Source organism: Callithrix jacchus, chromosome 1 (genome assembly GCF_049354715.1).
Source record: "Callithrix jacchus isolate 240 chromosome 1, calJac240_pri, whole genome shotgun sequence".
Taxonomy (NCBI): Eukaryota; Metazoa; Chordata; class Mammalia; order Primates; family Cebidae; genus Callithrix; species Callithrix jacchus.
In genome coordinates, this window is record NC_133502.1 from 3,764,084 (window position 1) to 3,784,481 (window position 20,398).

At 37.3% G+C, this 20,398-nt stretch overlaps 1 long non-coding RNA gene across 2 annotated transcripts in view; it reads left to right on the forward strand.

Moving 5' to 3' along the window:
* The first annotated feature begins 1,490 nt into the window (after positions 1–1,490).
* Positions 1,491–20,398, forward strand: part of LOC144578922 (uncharacterized) — a 156,325-nt gene continuing 137,417 nt past the window's right edge. For both annotated transcript variants that reach the window (XR_013525485.1, XR_013525484.1), the window contains exons 1-2: positions 1,491–1,640; positions 14,733–14,829. This is a non-coding gene — a long non-coding RNA (uncharacterized LOC144578922). The remainder of the gene's footprint in view (positions 1,641–14,732; positions 14,830–20,398) is intronic.

The following is a 20,398-nucleotide window of genomic DNA, read 5'->3' on the forward strand; positions in this document are numbered from 1 at the left end:
GCTGCTGAGTAGTAGACTGGTCCTTTAGTATTAACTGATTCTCAGTGGAGTCTGGTGACAGTGGGTGTACTATATTAAGGCATCCCGCAATTGCTCAAGGAAAGCTGTTGGGTTTTTTCCCATTCCCTTTGGGGCTTAGGTTTCCACTGGGCAGAGTGTAATTTGGCCACACTATTTGGCAGAGAAAAATAAGCTGCTTCTTCTTTAAAGACTGTGCTAAACTGGTCCCAATTTTCCAGTATACACTTTAGTGGAGACTTGAGCTTAGGAATAGAAGCACCCATCTGAAATCAAACACAAGGGATGCCCGAACCCCCGGTTAAAGAAATTATAGCTGCTTTGACCTAAGGCATCCCTTAGGTAAAACAGGTACTAAAATGAAACGTCTTTCAGTCAGTACCCCGAAATTTTGTGTGCCCAAGATGAGTGATCCATCTTATCAGAGGGCCTTCCAGGTACTGGATTTCAGTCACAACCTACCAGCGTCATAGGACCACTCACACTGCCTACATGACCTCCAGTGACTACCATAGATGAACGGAATGAGAGGGGACACCAACGAGCCCTGACGAGGCCAGCAAGGCTCAGGAGATGGGTACAAATATTTCCCAGCAAAAGTCCAATTTACACAGGCCAATTTACAAAACAGCCCCAGAAGGGTAAACTTCTAGGAAGGGACCATTAGAGTACACAGTTCAAAGAAGGCAGGCTGGGCTTAGCTGAGGCCAGAGTCTTAGGACCCGAGCCTCCTCTCCCCTAACCCATCTTCCACTGTAGGAAAATGCCTTTAGGGATGTGAGACCTGCCATTAACTATTTGGGCACTGGAACTAGTTTATGATCTTCTAGATGGAAGAGTTCTGCCATAGAGAGAGAGCCAATCCTACGCAAGGAAAATTACACACGAAGTACAAAGACCCCATATCCCCTAACCAAGACTGGCTCCACTGGGGATCTGAACCAGCAACCTTGCACTTGTAGGTCCTATGCCTTAACCAACTGGGCAAAAAGACCACTTCTGTAAAGCAAAGGCAGAAAGCTTTCTTAAACCATCCTTTGAATGAGAATGGTGCACCCTGAGGCGTCGTGTCCTGCCTAAAAGCTGCGTGGGGCTGAGGGCCAACAGCCACTTCCTTTGCCTGGGCCACAAAAGAACCCCTTACCACTCAGTTTAAAAGCCGCGTTTGCAGGCGCTGCTGGGCCTGCCATGAGTTCCCCACCCCCACAGTCTTGGTCGCCATGTTAACCCCACCAGAACCACTAGCAGACATGGGCCACTCCCCAAGCTACTGCCCACACAGGGACCCGTACCGGCAGGCAGATGCCCTGAGGAGCCTTTTTACACTGCTGCCTGGGACTGGGGAACACCGGCGAGGCCTAGCGGAGCCAGGCGCCAGGCCCCCACACGGCCCGGTTCCCTGCAGGCTCAGGCTGCACTTCGCTCCTCCCGGCTGCTTTTCTCTGGAGGACTCTGCGCTGGCTTCCGGCCCCAGGGATGAGCTGTTTCCGGTCAGGCAAGGAGCGAAAGGTCCCGGGGGCGGTGCTCGCCTGCTCTGCCCCAGAGACTCCTGCGGGTTTTGGTCCCAGAGATAATATCCAAAGGATAGAGAAGGAGCAGGAAAACAGAAAGAGAGCTTGAAGGTAAAAAAAAGCTGTGCTTTTCATTCTGGCTGGTCCACACTGCTTAAGACGGGCTGGATCGTGGGAGGCTTCGGGAGGCCGCTCGGGTTCCAAAGCCCTGACTGGCTGCAGCCGCTTCAGCTGTTCTTAAAGAGACAGGACAGACGGGGGCCAGTTGTACTCACAATTTTGAAGTCTTCTTCTCTTGGCTGTTAACCCTCTTCTGGCTGTACCCCTTTTCTGGTGTACCCCTCTCCTGGCTGGATTGCCAAAATATAATACTGGGATTCAGGGGTTCAGGGTGCCCTCAGCTCCCCTGAGAGGATGTTTCTCTAGGTTCTTGGTCTTCTGCCCTGTTAAGAATGAAAGACGGGACCACAGCGGAGTGCTCAGTAAATGCCGGACTCAAAAGTGTTTGTAGAAAGTGATTGATTTAGAGAGAGAAACAGGAGAAGGAGAGAGAAAGAAACAGCTAACTCACACTGAGTGAGAGAATCCAGACAGACGGAATCCAGGGGAAGAAAGCAGCTTCCACACTGAGTGGAAGGGAATAGAGAGAGATGGAGTTTAGGAGGGAAGACAGGCTTCCATGAGAGAGTGTGGAAGGGGACTCCAGAGGGGAAATCCAGGAGAGGGAAAGATGGCTTCCACGAAGGGAGTGTTTGTGGAAGGGGACTCCCCAGGGAAAATCCAGGAGAGAGAAAGACGGCTTCCACGAAGGGAGTGTTTGTGGAAGGGGATCCAAACATGGAGTCCCAAGGGGTGTGGAAGAAGGGGACTTTTCACCTGGGAGGAACCCCCACCTTTTCTAAGACCCCTGGCCAATGAAAGGAGTTCCTTAGAACTTCTGCTGGAGAGATTGACTTTGACCCTTTCCTGCACCCACCAATATTAAAACAGAAACTGTTAAATCTCCTGGATGGAGATGGATGGGACCGGGGCATGGTGCTGGGAAATTCTTGCCCTTAAAACTACGCTCCCTCATGAACCCAGAAAGAGAACACATTCCTTCAGCACCAAGGGGCTTTTCTGGTGGCTTCAGTGGAATGAATGTCTTGTCCAGCACTGCACAGGCAGCATGTATGGCTTTCTTGAGGGCTTGGTTCTTACAAAACAGGCAGTTTCTCCAGAACCTGTATTCTTTCTCTAGGTCTAGGCTCCCTTAATGCAAGCATTTGTACCATCATCCAAATTATTTAGTACACAGCCAGCAGAACTCAGACGCTAACAGATTCCTCTAAGATTCTTTCTTGGGTGGTTTTGGAGTAAAGCACCACCAATGAGACATGCTCCCATGAGTAGCTTTTTCTGGCACCCCAGATAGCAGATTTCCTGCCAGTTTTGCCATCAGAGAACTACAGAAACCTCTGTGATACTCAGAGAGCCATGATATGCTCTCCTCTACAAAGGCTGGATCTAAGTCCTGAGGGAGGAGCAAGTTTGCCTGGTGTGTTCCAGCCCAACCCACAAAGTAGTGGCTGTACATTCTGCCTGCGCTCTCATGTTTTTTGCAGTTCTCTTTACTGCTCTCTATGCCTTACTAACCAATGCCTTATTCCAACCTCCTGTTGGAGTTGACTGATTTATATTAAGCTTTCCTTGTTCAAATAACTATGTAGTTTCCCACATCTAATAGATATATTATTGAACAATTAAATAGAATGTAATAACTAGACTGAAATTGATGATGTGATTAACTTCTGTTTACTAATGTTATTTCATAACCCTTATACTAGACAAGTCATAAAACCCTGAATCTGAGCAAGTTACAATCACTTCAGTGTGTGTGTGTGTGTGTGTGTGTGTGTATGTATACATATATATATATATATATTTTTTTTTTTTTTTTAAAACAAGATTGTTAACTTAATAAGCCCTGGTGATGGTGGTCAGAATGGTGATCATCTCCAAACCAAAATATAATTGGACAATTCAGGATGTTTCTCTGGAAACCTTATGAAGAGGTATCTATCTTCAAATATTTAAAGGTTTATTACATATCTGAAAAATAAGATTTGCTGTAGAATTCCATGAAGGGAGCAGTGGGTAGCGCTTATAGAAAGAAAAATGTTGCCATCATAGTAAGGAAGAACTTCTAATAACTGACGGGGTTAAAATGAACTAATAATTTCTCTAACATTAGGAATGTTTAAATTAACTCAAAGGGCCTGCTCCTCTTAGATATTATTGAAACATAATTTGTATTTTAAAATATATAACGTCATAATAATTTTCAACTATAAAAATCATGAATCTATACATCTGTTACCACAACATGATTGATAATTATATTGCATCAATTGTGATTTGTGAAAGATTTTAGCTTTATCTTTGAGTTTGTATATAATTTGCAATTTTGGTTTCCATTTATGTATTTCTTCTGATCACTTTAGGTTATGCAAGTCAGTGAAAAGAGCATTTTTTTATCCAAATGTTTTGTAACTGGAGTTACTTGAAATATATAGGCTTTCAATAGTAACAACAATAAAATCAGAACAAAAGACTCATTTAGGATTTTTAATAATAGGATGTTATAATACAATGACAAAGTTTCTCTTTCTGAATATTACACTCTTGGTATAACCTCATATACAATTATTTTTTTACTCTACATTTTTCTGTTATCGTCTTTGAGAAAATTGGCACTGATAGATCTCATGAGACATGTAACCTATTGCCTAAAGCGTTAGCTAACAGTTCAAGCACAATAGTGTTTGACTCAAAAGTTTAGAAGTAATTTAAGGATACGAATACAATGAACTAAGTTGACATCTGTCCCAGGAACTGGAGTGACAGGAGAGCTTCATTGAACACAATCAGTTGGGAATCTGATTTCACATTTTATCCTTGCCACGTGTGCCATTTTAGTCATTGTATCGTCCTTGGGTATTGGTGCATTTCTGACTCTTATGAAAATACACCATCTTATGATTCACCAGTACTATGATGTACTTCCCTTAAGTGTTTTTTTGTTTGTTTGTTTGTTTGTTTTATACATATTGTTTGCATTTTAGGTTTCGGGGTACATGTGAAGAACATGCAGGATTGTTGCATAAGTACATACACGGCAATGTGGTTTGCTGCCTTCCTCCCCATCACCTGTATCTGGCATTTCTTCCCATGCTATCCCTCCCTAACTCCTCACCCCCAAGCTGTCCCTCCCCTAGTTCCCCCCTCATAGACCAATCGATTTCCTATTTTATTTTTAAATTCAAAATTTAGTACTTTTCCATTTGTGTATATCTATTTCAACTAAGGCATGTGTACTAAACTGAACAGGTAAAAATGTTTGACATTGCTGGTCAAGTTGTTCCAAATCAATGACCAACTTAATAATTCAAGGCCCACAAAATATTTCTAAACTGTATTGCATGCACCCATCTATATATTTACTTACCCATAGAAATATTCAGTCAGTCTTTACGTAATGACTCTTACATGTTAAGAATTTTGTTTTGTACTGGTTATACAATTTAGTTAGGTACTGGATTTATACATATACAATATTATGTTTGTCCTTCTCATGAATATAAAGTCTGTGACAGATTTCAAGATGTTATTAGAATATTGTTTGCTGTCATTGTCATCATACTTTATTTTCAAAAAGGAATCTGGATTTCAAATTCAAAACAACATGAAGCTGAAGGAACTTAAAAATTTTAAAATAGTTTACTAAAAGAAACTTGAATATTCTGATGAATATTTTGTGGTAGATGTCAAGGAAGTAAAAAATATAATGAACATTCATTTTTTTCTTCATAAACAATAAATGGCTTTATTATAAAATTGTCATTATTGCTTTGAGGTGAAATGTGTTAATCATTGATTGGGTTAATCTTTGTAAACAATATACATTCTTCTAGCCTGTTTTTCTTTTTGTAACTATATAATTCTGTAAGAATCCATGCCAACAATAATTATCTACTTCTCAAATATCATTATATCCAGAAGCCACGGACTTTGAGAGGGCAATAGTAGCACCAGTAGGCAGACTTCAATACATAAGATAAAGAAGATAGTTAGGACAAATTTTGAGTATATATTTGAAGTGCCAGTAAAAAAGAACCAGAATTGGGTTTGACTTATATTTTCTCTGCACATGTTGTTTCTAATTGAGAGATAACAGAAAGACAAAAACATTTATTAGTAGTTGTGATGGTAAATTTTACATGTCAAGTTGACTGGACCACAGGGTACCCGGATATGATCAAACATTATTCTAAGTGTGTCTGTGAGAAAGTTTTTAGATGACATTAACATTTGAACCTGTAAACTGAGGAAAGCATCGACTTTCCAGCATGAGTAGCCCTTGTCTAATCAGATGAACCCTTAACAAGAACAAAAATGTTGGTCTTCCCATGAATAGGAAGGAGCTCCTTCACTCTGACTGCTTTGAGCATTGACACCCATATTTTCTGACCTTGCGACTTGAACTGAAGTACTGGCTCTTGTGTCTTGAGGGCGCTGACTTTAGACTAAAATTCCCTGTCAGTTCTCTTGGTCCACAGGTCTTCCTCCTGGGTCGCTAACTTGCTGACTGCAGATCCTTGGACTTCTCAGGCTCCAAAATCGTGTGATCAAATTTTTAATAACAAATCTATTCCTACATATGTATATGCATGCCATTGGTTCTGTTTCTCTGGATAACCCCAATTTATAGATCAGTAGTATTTTGAAACAACAAAATCCTATATTAGAGATGAAAGAGGAAACCTGTCTACCTCTCAATAGAAAAATCAAACACTTGTTCCTGGTACTTCCCACCTTAAAACAAATTCATAGATAAGAATGGGATCTATTTCTCTTCTCTACGCAAGTCTCAATAAGGATGATGATGGAGGTAAAAAACAGAAGTGAGGGAAAAACTTAAATAGTTATTCACACAGAAGGGATATATGTTAACAGAAACATCACTAGGATTCCTTAGAATAATTTGAAAGTTTGTTCAGACATATGTTGACTCATTGCAGCAGCCTTTCCTTCAGAGTTTAGTGTTTATGAAAGTTATTTAATGAGAGTGACCTTGACTTTCATTTAGTTATTTTGAAATAGACAAGTATGTACAAATTATAGATGATAATATAACAATTATAATCACAGTACCGAGATTAAAAAGATAAAGTTTAAATCAAAGTCCCAAATGTTTCCCTATCCACATTATCCCTCTCCTCCCACTTATCTGAAATTTGATAGGGATCAGACTCATAGGTGTTTTCAAATGTTATCACATATTTATCACAAAACAACACATAGTATGGTGTTGGTTGTTCTTAATCCTTGAAAGGAGATTTATTATGTTGCTCGTATCCTTTTGTAACTTGCTGTTTTTTCACTCAATACAAAGTCAGTGAGATCCTTCCAGGTTGACACATGCTGCTTCAGTTCACTCATTTTCTCCATCTTAATTTTGTCTAACAGTTGATAGGGATAAGATGGTGAACTTCCATTTTGATCATTTTGCCTTTTTTCTTTTCTCTTTTAGCAAAATTGAAAGTACCCTGATGAGTATTTCAGGCAGTTTCTGGGTGAGAGAACTGACGTTGGCAGGAGTTTGTATGCCACAGTTGTTTTCCCCTTTCAGAGCTGAGCTGAAGTGTTAATTACTTATTCCAACTGGCAGTCTTGCAAAAATTTCTTTGAAAGCAAGGGCTGAAATTGTGGAGATAGTAGCTGTGAAATAAGAGCATGGCAACCTGCATTTATACCAAACAAGGTAACAGAAACAGATTGAAGCAGTGTCCCTAAAACTGACCCAAAGTCTTAAATAGAGCAAAAGAAAATATATACAGACCTGAATATGATTGACAGTGGTAGTGATGGCATAAGCTTCTATCATTCTGCCATTTAATCTAAATAGAGAGATGATACTCTTTTCTCAGCTCACAGAATGTTGGATGTTTTTAAAGACAGAACCAAAGAAGTCTGAGTCAAGGATTTTCTGGACTCCATCTGCATGCCCAAATAGCATAAGCTTTCTGTGCATAAATGAACTGATGATAATAATAATAATAGCATTATTTGAGTGCTTATTCTGAGCCCCACAGCGTTCAAAACACTATTGTATAACCAGTTTATTTTTCACAATAGTCCTATTAAATAAAAACTATTATTTTTTCCAATTTACAAGTGAGAAACTTGAGCACAAAGAGATAAACTACTTGAGATAAACTACTTGGCTCAAGAATGAAAATTAGGAAAAGCCAAAATTAAAATCTATGTTCAATAATGTACTCATTTTTTTCATGTACTTTTTTTTTAGACTGATTCTTGCTCTGTCAACAGGCTGAAGTGCAGTGGTACAATCTCAGCTCACTGCAGCCTCCACCTCCTGGGTTCAAGCAATTCTCCTGCCTCAGCCTCCTGAGTAATTGGGATTACAGTACACACTACCATACCTGGCTAATTTTTGTATTTTTAGTAGAGATGGGGTTTCACCATATTGGTCAGGCTAGTCTCAAACTCCTGACCTTGTGATCCACCTGCCTCGGCCTCCCAAAGTGCTGGGATTACAGGCGTGAGCTACCCTGTCTGGCCTTTCAGATACTATTGATTGATGCATTACTACTTCCCATTTCTGTTAATCCTTTCGGAAGTATTCTATACAGTAGACATAATTTCATTCAGAACCCCTTTCAACCTGTTCAAATATAGGTCCCTTACATGTTCTGAAGACTGAGGTAGTTCTTCCAGACACCCCCTGATTAAGTAGAAAGAGCTTCAGCTTGATTAGACATGACTTTGATATAAATATACATCTATTATTTACTATGACTGATCATCAATTTTCTCATTTTTAGAATGGAGCAATAAGAATACTTCGTGCATTGTTGTGATAACTAAGTTAATGTATACCAAGTTGTATTGGGTGAGATCCACAATTGAGAACATAATGTGTGAAGGACCCAATGTTGTGAGTTTAGGATCAGCTATTAGAGCTAGCTAAAATCCCAAAGATAATACTGGAGTATCATTTCCATAGGAGCAAACCTTTTACCACCTCTGTCACCACCTGAATGAAAATAAGTGTAAAAAGAACGGTGATCCTTTAACAGGAGACAACAGATGCTGGAGAGGATGTGGAGAAATAGAAACACTTTTACACTGTTGGTGGGAGTGTAAATTAATTCAACCATTGTGGAAGACAGTGTGGCAATTCCTTAAGGATCTAGAAATAGAAATACCACTTGACCCAGCAATCCTATTGCATTACTGGGTATATACCCCAAGGATTATAAATCATTCTATTATAAAGACACATGCACACTAATGTTTATTGTGGCACTGTTCACAATAGCAAAGACTTGGAACCAACCCAAATGCCCATTAATGATAGACTGGATAAAGAATATGTGGTACATATACACCATGGAATACTATGCAGCCATAGGAAAGAATGAGTTCATGTTATTTGCAGGGACATGGATGAAGCTGGAAACCATCATTCTCAGCAAACTGACACAGGAACAGAAAACCAAACACTGCATGTTCTCACTCATAAGTGGGAGCTGAACAGTGAGAACACATGGACAGAAGGAGGGGAACATCACACCCTGGGCCCTTGAAGGGGTGGGGGTTTAGGGGTGAGATAGCATTAGGAGAAATACAAAAAAACAAAAGCATAAAGAGCTAGGGACAGCCTTTGGGTAGGGCACAGCTGATAAAAAGAAGCTCCCCCACATTTTCTTCTATACAGGGACAAAATATCAAGAGAAGATATAATTAAATCTCTAACAGACTGCACCGAGACTCTGATCTTTACTCCCTCATTGAATATTTGCTTATTTACTCAATTTGCTGATTCTTCTCAGGGCTTCCATATATGAACAAAAATGTGGAGCAGACTTGGCAGGCAGGATAGCCAGGAGAAAGGAGAACAAGAGCACCTACCACCAAAACCCAATCCCAGCACTGTTCACAATAGCAAAGACACGGATAATTGATACACCTCTCCCCAATAGGGCTCAATGTTTTAGGTCATAAAGGGGACATATGTTTACGGGGGTCAAAACAAGCATAGAGCAAAGAAACAAGTGTCTCTTAATTTGACACTTGATGTGATATGGCACTTCTAGTTGGGGCAGTCAGACATTTGTTCGAATTGTCAATGACCCAGTGATACCTGGATGGAAGACTTAGGATTCAGCTTTTATCAGCAGGGTTGTCTTAGGATCATCATCTACCATCAGTCTACCGAAGCACATAATGAAGCTATAGAAAAGTAATTACGAGTCAGCAAGGAGCAGACCTCAAATTTATTACAGAGTCACAGAAAGAGATGATGTTTGTTTTCTCTCAAGAGCTTGCCTTTCACAACCCGAATGGGAAGCATAGGAAGAAAAGCGGGCACTGGAAGGAGCAGATTTTGACTCCCATCATGCTCCAGGCTGTTCTCCCTCTATTTAGTTTGCACTGGTGGGTGGTGGGGAATTGATGCTGAGAAAGGAAAGCTTTGAAAAAAACAAGAATTTGAAATATGAAACAAAATGATAATTCTGTAAGATCTAAAAGTATCCGTTTCAATAATCTAACTACTTGTAATGTATAGAGCTAAATTGAGATGCCATTAAGGAACTCAGCTACCTAATGGTAAAGCTGGGAGGATTGATTGAAGCATTGCCCATACAATATCCCTTCAACTTTTTACTAGTTCTGATTCTACCTTTTTTGATATTCTAGGCACCAGCTAGACAATGCCATCCCCATCTCCCCAGGGGTACGAGCCACAGATCCATGGGACACCTCTCAGCTTCTAGTTTCTAATGTTCTCAAATTCTTACCTTTCTTCTCTCAGCCTTAGAGGTGATGTTTGCTTCTTAAACTTACTATGACTGCATTAACCTGTGTTCATTTTTCTTTTCCAGTTTTCCGACACTAGTTGAACTTTTTTACATTAATAGTTGTCTTAAACTACCTGATGTTTCTTTTGCTTTCTTGATTGGAGCTTGATTGATAAAACCAGGTGTAGTAGTTACAGGCTTGATAGATAGTAGGTACTCAGTAAATACCAGTTCTTGTTTCCCGGCTGGAGGTGAAAATAGAAGTTGAAATTTTACTGTGCCCTTTTCTCCCTAACTTCCCTACTAAGAGGAACACTGTTCTGAAATAAAGTCATGTGGACTTTTATTCCTGAAGTAATTTTGATATGATAGTAAATGTGTGCATTCTCTATAGATAATAGTCTCTGTCATATTATACACACCACTATATATGTATGTATCAATGAGTGAACGCAGACACGCATATGTTAACTATATGTGTGTATGTATATGGGTGAAAGCAAAGAAAATAAGGGAGCATTACTTTTAATAATGGTGAAAATCTTTTTTGTCTTAAGATTTTTATAGTGTGTTTGCTTAGACAAATGATGTTAAAAAGTCACATATAATTTAATAATCAGAGATTTAATAGTTCCTGCATTTTAAAATCTTATATCTAGTGACAGTAGCAATGTACATTTCTATGCATTGAATATCACGACATAGATCATTCAATAACCACCTTAAGATTTCATCAACACATAAAGGAAATACAGGGAATGTGCTTTACAAACATGCCTCTGAAATTGGTACCTGTCTCCTGTCAGATTTCACGGCCCACTGTTGTGCCCCTGAAGAGCTTGGCTACATCTACATAAAATCTTCCTGGGTTAGGGATGTGAATTTCCTGATATTATATTTTATGTTCAACCATTTCAATTTGATTTTATTTCCTGCCTGAATTTCTTTTTCTGTTTCATCTCATCATGATTGTTCTTTTTATTCTGATGATTTCACCTTCCTTGATGAATAGCTCAGACATCTCCTGAGAATGATATGAACTCCAGTTATTTAACAAAGTTGAAATTTCCTTCTGTAACAGAGAGACAGATGCTGCATATGTTACCCCAATGAATCTGAAGTCTACAATCTTTGAACATTTTAGATTTTGGTACCTGGAACCCCTGGGCAACAATTAGTTTCTAACAATGTACTTCAATCTTCTTATAGCAATCTCTGATCACTCATAATTTCGATCTATTCTCATAGAACAACACATAAAAGTGAAACAGACCTGGCTTTCAACACCTGTAACTTCTAAGTGAGCAAATTTTTGGCTTTCTGTTTTTCTGAAGCTTCTTACAACAGAAATAAATATTCACATAACTGTTGCAGAGGGATATTTGGTGGTGGGCGGGGGGTGGGAGAAGTGTCAGTGGTGTCAATCGATAAGAAGAAAATAGCAAAATAATAAAGAGAAGAGAAAGAATCTTGAAAGCCAGAGATCATTTGTTATCATATAAAAATATATATGCATCTCTGAAAGGGGTCCACATATACAAATATATGTAAATGTGTGTGTGCAAAATATGAATTTTTTTTGCATTTTCTATGTGCTTTAGCAAAGCTAATATTGATCAACTACTAGAATCTGCTATCTGACATTTGTGTAAATATGTTAGCATTTTTTACTATTCTCTCTCAAGAGTACATTGTGAGGTATGTGAAAGCAAGTCCTAGGCCCTACTGGGTAGTAATTATATATATATATATATATATATATATATATATATATATATATATATATATATATATATTAAATTATATATAGTAAATACATATATTATTATTGAATAAACCTATAGGTTGCCTTTTGACTACTAATTCATTCATTTATTATATATATTTTAAGTACCTAAGTTTTGCAAGGTATTGCAAATAGATCAGGAAAAGAATTCAACAATAACAAAAACGCCGACCAAACCCTCACTGCCTTCATGGTGCTTATATTCTAATTGGACAATATTAACACTGTCAAATATATAATTGTAATATATAGTATATCCAATGGTAATGAATGTACCGAGAAAAACAAGGTAAGTAAGGTGGCTAGGGTAGGGGTGTGTATGTGTGTTTTTGTGTGTGTGTGTGTGCACATGTGTGTGTGTGTGTGTGTGTGTCTGTGTCTGTGTGTGGTGTAATATTTAAAAGGAGTCATGGAGACCTCATTGCAAAGAAGTTTTAGAATAATAACTTAAGGAGATGGAAATAAAATGGGTCTTGTAAATAAAGGTGAAGGAAAGGGCAAGTGCAAGGGCCTTGAGGCATCAGTGTGCCAGGAGGGCTTAAGAACCAGGAAGAGGTCTATGCATCTGAGGCGGAATGAGCTAGAGGAAGGTATAGTAGAAGGTATAACCAGAGGGGCAATTGGAACCTGGCTCTGTAGTTTTCTGTTAGCATTGTAATGACTGCAGATTTTACTCAAAATCAATATGGAAATCATTGGAAAGTTTTGGCCAGAGGAGACTAATCAGATTAAGGGTGGAAGCAAAAGCCTGGGTAAAAGGCTATTGTTTGACAATAAAATAACACAGGATGTTATAAAAGCTGTGAGTTTCTGTGGTACCTTCAAGAAGGTACTTCCAACAGGATTTGCTGATGGATATGACGTGGGCTATGAGGGAAGGAAGATAATCAAGGAATATAAATATTAATAAACACTGTTTTAAGTGTTTTACTTGTATTATCTAATTTAACTTCATGAAAAAAATATAGCATTAGAAAATAATGGTAGAACTCATTATTTTTCTCATTTTACAGATGACAAAATTAAGATATGTAGAAGGACTGTATCTTGCCCCAGTCACATGCTTATACTTGACAGATCATGCATTCCAATCCAGGCAGTCTGATTCCACTGGTTAGTTCGCAATAACAGAATTCTGCTGCTTCTCTATGATGGCATTTAGAGTGTTTGTTTTGATAAACTGAAAGAATATTCCAACTAGGGAGTATTATGTGCAAAACTAAAGAAGACTTTAGGAAGAAATTTAAGAATTTGGTTCTGGAGATGTTAAATTTGAAATGTCATGAAGGAAGTTAGACATACAGGTGAAAATGGTGCTTCCAGTTGTAGAGATTAAATTTGGCATCGTCAGACTTAAGCTAATAGGCTTAGGAATAGGAAGGAAAAGGGAAAGCGTCCAGATAGACTTTTCTGTTGCTCAGTATACTCTTTATTTTACTATTTTATTTTTTATAGCCAGATAAGGATTTAAAAACAATAGCAATAACAACAACGAAGAAGAAGAAACAGTATTTATAGCATATTATTATTTATAATATTGGAAATTTTCTCCCTTGAGTATATTTTATGAATCTGTTCTTTGTCATGCTTCCTGTAGCTTAAATGGTTAACAGCAATTGTGACCAGTAAGTGCCTGCTTATTCTCTTTTATTTTGTTGTATTAAAATAAATCACTTTGAAAGTAAAATTAAGTTTTCACTTTGAAATTTATGGGAATGAAAAGGCAGAGCTTTTCTAACAATAATAAAATTATTTCAAAACAAATACATCATCTCACACAATGAATGAGCTGTAGAATTCAATATAAGGTTAATTCTTATGAAACCTCCATTAGGCATGTATGTCACAGAAATATGAGAAAATCTGATTGTAGCACTGTTTTATTTACCATGCAATTTGATTACCTAATAGATATGCAAAAAGTGAAATAAATCTGCACTGAAATTCTTTTACTTAACCAATATTTCATAGTACATATGCTGTGTCAATCATTGTCTAAGCCCTTTAAAAGTTTTAACTCATTTCACCCTCTGACATTTTTCTGTGGTAGAAACTCTATTATTAGTAATTCAAAGGTGAATAAAGTGGAGATACAGAGACAATAAACATCTAGCAACTGGTAGTGCCAGGATGAGAAGCCAGGCAGACTGGCCTTAGATCCATGATTTACCTACCTGAAAATGTTATTATAATTGAACACTGACGTTTTCATATTTATCTTATATATATGTTGACAACTTGGGCGTATATGTTAAAGAATCACAAAAAGAGATTTTCATTTTTCTTGAGTAGTCTTTTGATGATGTATTTCTTTCATTGAAGTTCAAGGCAGTGGTTGTATGTCTTCAGCTACTTTGTGTATTGCCCTTTATAAATTCTCATAACTATTCACACTTATACTTTCTCATTTCTGATCCCATCCTCTAGAAAAATGAGGAAAATAGGTGTGGTTTACCACATTTATTTTTTTTGATTCCGAAGCACTATCAGCAGTCAAAATGAAAGGAAATTAAGAGGGTTTTTCAATCCAATTTTCTATTGTTTTCTTAGGAAGAAATTGAAGCAGAACAGAATCCAAATCCATTCAGAGAACACTTTGGTTCAGTGAGGACTTAATCAAGAATACTCATTCTTTACAGGCCAGGCAGTAAGTATTCTAAGCATTTTGGGCCACATACTATCTGCCCTATATTCTTCATTGTTTTTAAACGTGGAATTGTAAACATTATTCTTTGCTCTCAAGAATGTACAAACTTTGCCAGATGCAGTGGCTCATGCCTGTTATCCAGAACTTTAGGAGGCCAAGGTGGGTGCATCACTTGAGGTCAGGAGTTATAGACCAGCATGGTGAAACCCCCATCTCTACTAAAAATACAATTAGCTGGGTGTGGTAGCGCTCACTTGTAATCCCAGCTATCAGGAGGCTGAGGCAGGAGAATCACTTGAACCTGGGAGGCAGAGGTTGCAGTGAGCTGAGATCATGCCACGTCTCTCCAGCCTGGGTGACACAGCAAGACTCCATCTCAAAAAAAAAAAAAAAAAAAAAAAAAAAAAGGAATGTACAAAATTCGGCTACAGGCATGACTAGCCCACAGGTAAAAGTCTGCACACTTTGATCTAGATGTATATTTTTTAAGAAATTGTCAAGTCCAATTAAACATAGTGATTAGCAATTGAATTTTTTCCCATCCTCCATTCAACTCTCTACAAATATTTATTAAGCACATAAGACTTGCTGAGCCCATCCTCAATGCTGTGGATATAGTAATCCATCAGGCTGACCAATGCTCTATGTTTACTGAGTTCCCCTGTTGTAGGACAAGAAATAAGGATATCAGAAAGTAAATAGAATAATAAAAATGTAGCTATTAGTAAGTTCATGAAGGAAACAGAACAAGGTACTAGGATAGGTTGAAGATGGAGTGTGGTGCCTACTTTACTTGGGTGGTAAGGGAAAGTCCCTCTGAGAAGATGTCATTCAAATAAAGATATAAATGAACATATCTGTAATATAAGGAAAATGCCAATACATAGGGCTGTGGGCATTAGGTGAGTAATGTAACACCAAAGGCTAGCTCTTAGGTACACCTAAAAGCTAAGTTATCTTCCTTGAATGGCCAACGTCCTGATAGCCGTCAATGTAGAATTTTTACGCTTTCAGTATGAGTGAAAGAATTCAGTTAACAAAGAACCTGGATTAGGGTTGAAAGCGCTCAAGAAACAGGGAAGAGGAAAGCTAATATCCCTGGATCATAGTTAATTGAGAAGCATAGTGATTAATGAGGTTGGGGAGGTAGAAATTACTCTATTATGGGATTTATGATTTATTTTAATTACAATGGCAAATTATGGCAGGATTTAAGCAAGGGAGTAATATTATCAGATTCATCCTTTAAAAACATTACTCTGGAGAATATATTATGAGAATGCAAGAGCAAAATTTGAAAACATAGATGTAATTCTTCTAGAAAAAGTTCAACAAAGGCATAAAAATGCTCTGTGATTCAGCAAAACTTAAGAAATAAGGATATAAGGACTGATTTAATGATTACTATTTAGTATATACACCAAAATTTCAGGCTTCTCTTTCAAAAATAAAAAAACAAAAAGGAGAGCACTTTTGTGGTATAAACATGAAAAATACAGCAAGAAGAGTTTTCTTAGTTTTAACAGTAGTGTTTTCCAAAACATTAGAAATCAGCAGCGTCTGTAAACTCAGGTGGTACATCAAGTTGTATTGATTTTCTTTGGGTAATTAATTTGTGTGCCTTTATAAAGTACCATTTAATAATATTTTTACTTAAAATAGAAAAAGCTTAACAATGGTTAAAAGAACACTTGATGTGCACCAATGAGTATTCTTTGAATCTATTGATTTCTATTATTGTAAGCATAAGTATTACATTTTGTTTAAAAGAAAAATGAGGTTCTGCTTATTTGTCTTTCCAAGATTATGCCTGCATATTAAAAGGAAATAAAGAGAAAACAAATTAGGGAAAAAAAGGCAAAGAAAGTACTATAAGCAAAATTAGTTGATTTCTGACAAAGATAATTATTTAAATTGCTGTTTATGTGAGGCATGCTTGCTTGACATACCAGTAGGAAGCTAAGTGTCTACATGTTGTCAGATACATTTAGTTATATAATAAAAACTGATTTTAAACCTGTCTAGTGTTTTTTTTTCATCAGTAAGTCTCCTAAGAGGTCTAACTGCTCTGTCTCCTTCCTCGATACTTTACAGACACACTGGCTGCAAGTGGAGTGATCTGTTCAAAATTTAAACTAGAACCAAAAGTAGTTTTGCTTAAAATTCTTCCACATCACAGCTAAACTGCTGAACAATTCAAACTCTATGCTATAGTCTACACCTCCTCAAATGTGCTTACTCCCTCCAACTCTCAGATTCCCAGTTCTAAATAGCACCAACTTCTTATAATTCCTGAAGTATAGGCTGAAACAGAGATTCTTGAACACAGAGAAGAGAGCTTCTTGAACACAGTAGTTAAATCCCTCCTTACTCCCTATTAGAACATTTATTTTTATTTCCTCTAAGGGCTGTTTCAATCTGTGCTTGCTTCACACATGAATATTTGCTTATATTGGTTGCCTCCCCTCAGTATATGAATGTTTCTCTACTGGAAAGAGTTCAGTTAATCTAGTGCCTTTTCAATCACTGCGTAAATTAGATAAATAGCAAACATTTTCTAAATAGATCGGTAGGTAGGATAAGTAAAATTATAATAATGAGAATATAATATACCATTGGAAGACAATATGATGGGACATTCCTGATACTCTATTTAGAAGTATAAAGTAATACATAATTACATTTGTTCTGACTTTTGGACAAAAAGGTCAAGTGGTGGACACAGTATCTAACTGAACTCTTCACTGATTGCTCCCTTTCCCATATCCATATATCCATGGCATTATGTATAATATAAACAGAAAACGAAAACACTCTAGAACTGTGCTAAGTTACATAAAAGTGCCATTTGTCTATATATCAGAAACTGAGAAATTCTTCCTATCTCCTGCATTAATGAATTGAAAGCCCTAATGTGCGGCTTCTCAGGAAAAAAAATATATAGCATTGCTAACAAGGAAGGGTTTAGAACGCTGAAGAACATCACTGAAATAAATTAATTTAAAGTGATAAGGTCAGGAAGTGAACACAGACAGTGGAGAAGAGGAGAAGACCTTTATTTGAATTAACTCGTAGTTGTTTCTAAAATCAGAAGTATTTGACAAAATCACTGAACAGTCCCTGAGGTGACATGTAGCTATGCCCAGCGAAGTCCCTGTGATGTGATAAGAGCTTAACCTTGAAAAGGAACCCCAGATATAGGAGTGATCTTGAACTTGTCAACTAAGGGAAATGAAACCAAAGATCAGAAACAGAAAAATGCTTAGGTCTTCCTAACCATATTGCTAATAATGGAAATAATTATAATAATGACAAATAAGTGCACTTTTTCTAAGCAGATTCTATTCTGAGCACTTTACATATTCATATTAACTCAAAGTATCAGTGATAGGGCAATGATATAGTAACTCACTATGTTTATTCCCATTTAGTATATTAAGAAATATAAGCAGCGGAGCGTGGTGGCTCATGCCTGTAATCCCAACACTTTGGGAGGCTGAGGCAGGTGGATCACCGGAGGTCATGAATTTGAGAGCAGCCTGGCCAACATCATGAAACCCTGTCTTTACTAAATATACAAAAATTAGCTGGGCATGTTGATGGGCACTTGTAATCCAAGCTACTCAGGAGGCTGAGGCAGGAGAATTGCTTGAACCCTGGAGGCGGAGGTGGCAGTGAGCCAAGATTGCACCACTACACTCAAGCTAGGGTGACAAGAGTCAAACTCTGTCTAAAGAAAAAAGAAAAAAAGAAAAGAAAGAAATGTAAGCAGAGAGAAAAGAGGAAATGTTCTCAAGGTCCTACACTGCTAGATGCTGGAGTTTGGCTTCACATCCAGGCAGAGTGAACTCTCCACTATGCTATGCTCTTTGCTTGTTGGTTTAACCAAAAGAAGAAATTCAAAAGTTGCAATCTGGCACATAATATTCCCCTGATAAGACTCATGAATTTTAACACCTATATTCACTCTTTGGATTATTAAAATTATTATATAAATTACAAATCTTCTCTGTATAAGATACAGAAAAAAATTTGCTACAACACACAGATAACAAGAAAAAGGGAAGATTATTACATAATTCATGCCCTAGATCTGGAGTCTATTTCATGTCTAAATTGAGTAACAAGAAAAAACAGTACAAAGCAAAACAATACAAATAACCCCCAAATCCAGGACACAAGAATACAGATACATACAATTCTTATATGGAGTCAATTAAAATTCCTTTAACCTTAGCAAAGGTGAGGAAACATTGGATGGGTGATAGAGAGAAAAAAACTTGAAAGCGTTTGCTTTTTGCTTTAAAATAATTTTTTTTAGAAGGAATCTTGCTCTGTTGCCCATGCTGGAGTGCAGTAGCCTAACCTCAGCTCACTGCATCCTCTTCCTCTAGGGTTCAAGCAATTCTTCTACCTCAGTCTCCCAAGAACCTGAGAAGCTGAGACTACAGGTGCATGCCACAACACCTGCCTAATTTTTGTATTTTTAGTAGAGACAGTGCTTCACCAAATTGACCAGGCTGTTCTCCAATTCCTGACCTTGTGATCCACCCAACTGGGCCTCACAAAGTGCTGGGATTACAGGCGTGAGCCACCGCGTCCAGCCACTTAAAAATGAATTTTAAAAAACACTATAAAACCACAAGGTAACAAAGATAATAGAACGTTTTATAAGGAGCCAGGTAAAAGGAATTGGAAAAGATATGGAAAACTGCTATAAAGCCAATATACACAAAATCAGATTACTGGTATTTATTATAGCCATCAAAAAGCAGAATTGTCTCTGCAGAAAGTCAAGCAAGTGATTCCTAGGACAGACTTGATGATTTTTCTCTGATGCAGAGGACATTGGCAAAGGTTTGTAAAAAAGACAAAAAGCAGTAAACATTTGTAAAAGACATATAATGTTGCTTTTGGTTGTTAAGACTTAAGAAAAATACAATAACAACTGAAATAGGAGCAATTGACCTGTGCAAAAGCTAGTAATAATATGATAGCATGGCAAAATCCACGAAAATTAATTTTCAAATATAACATCATATATATCTACTTTATTTAAATAGAAAAAAATAAGGACATAAATAGTCCAAAAGGAAAAAAAAATCAGGATGGTCTCAAAGTTCTCTGTAATACTGTATGCCTGGGGAAAAAATAATTTAGACAGTAAGCAAATATGACCTATAATTAGCTAGCAAAATTGTGCTTCTGAATTTAAAAGATGCAGAAATATATCTTGACATACACAAAATGCATCTTGAAATTTTTAAAACACTAGCTACATACTCTTCCTGCGGGGGAAAAATAGATGTTACATTGGGAAGAATCAAGAGGATACAGTATAGAATAACTTTGATTGAGCATTGAAACCAGTTATTATAAACTGAAATTAAAATAATTATTTTTAAATTGATATCAAAATAGTATATAATGATAAAAGTCTAGTTAAACAGAATTTATTAGTATAATTTAAATGTTGAGTATTTTTAAGGAGTACAGCTGGAAGAAGTTGTTTAGAAAAGGGAACAGAAAAAGAGCCAAATAAGGAAATTGAAACAAGTTTGCTAAATAC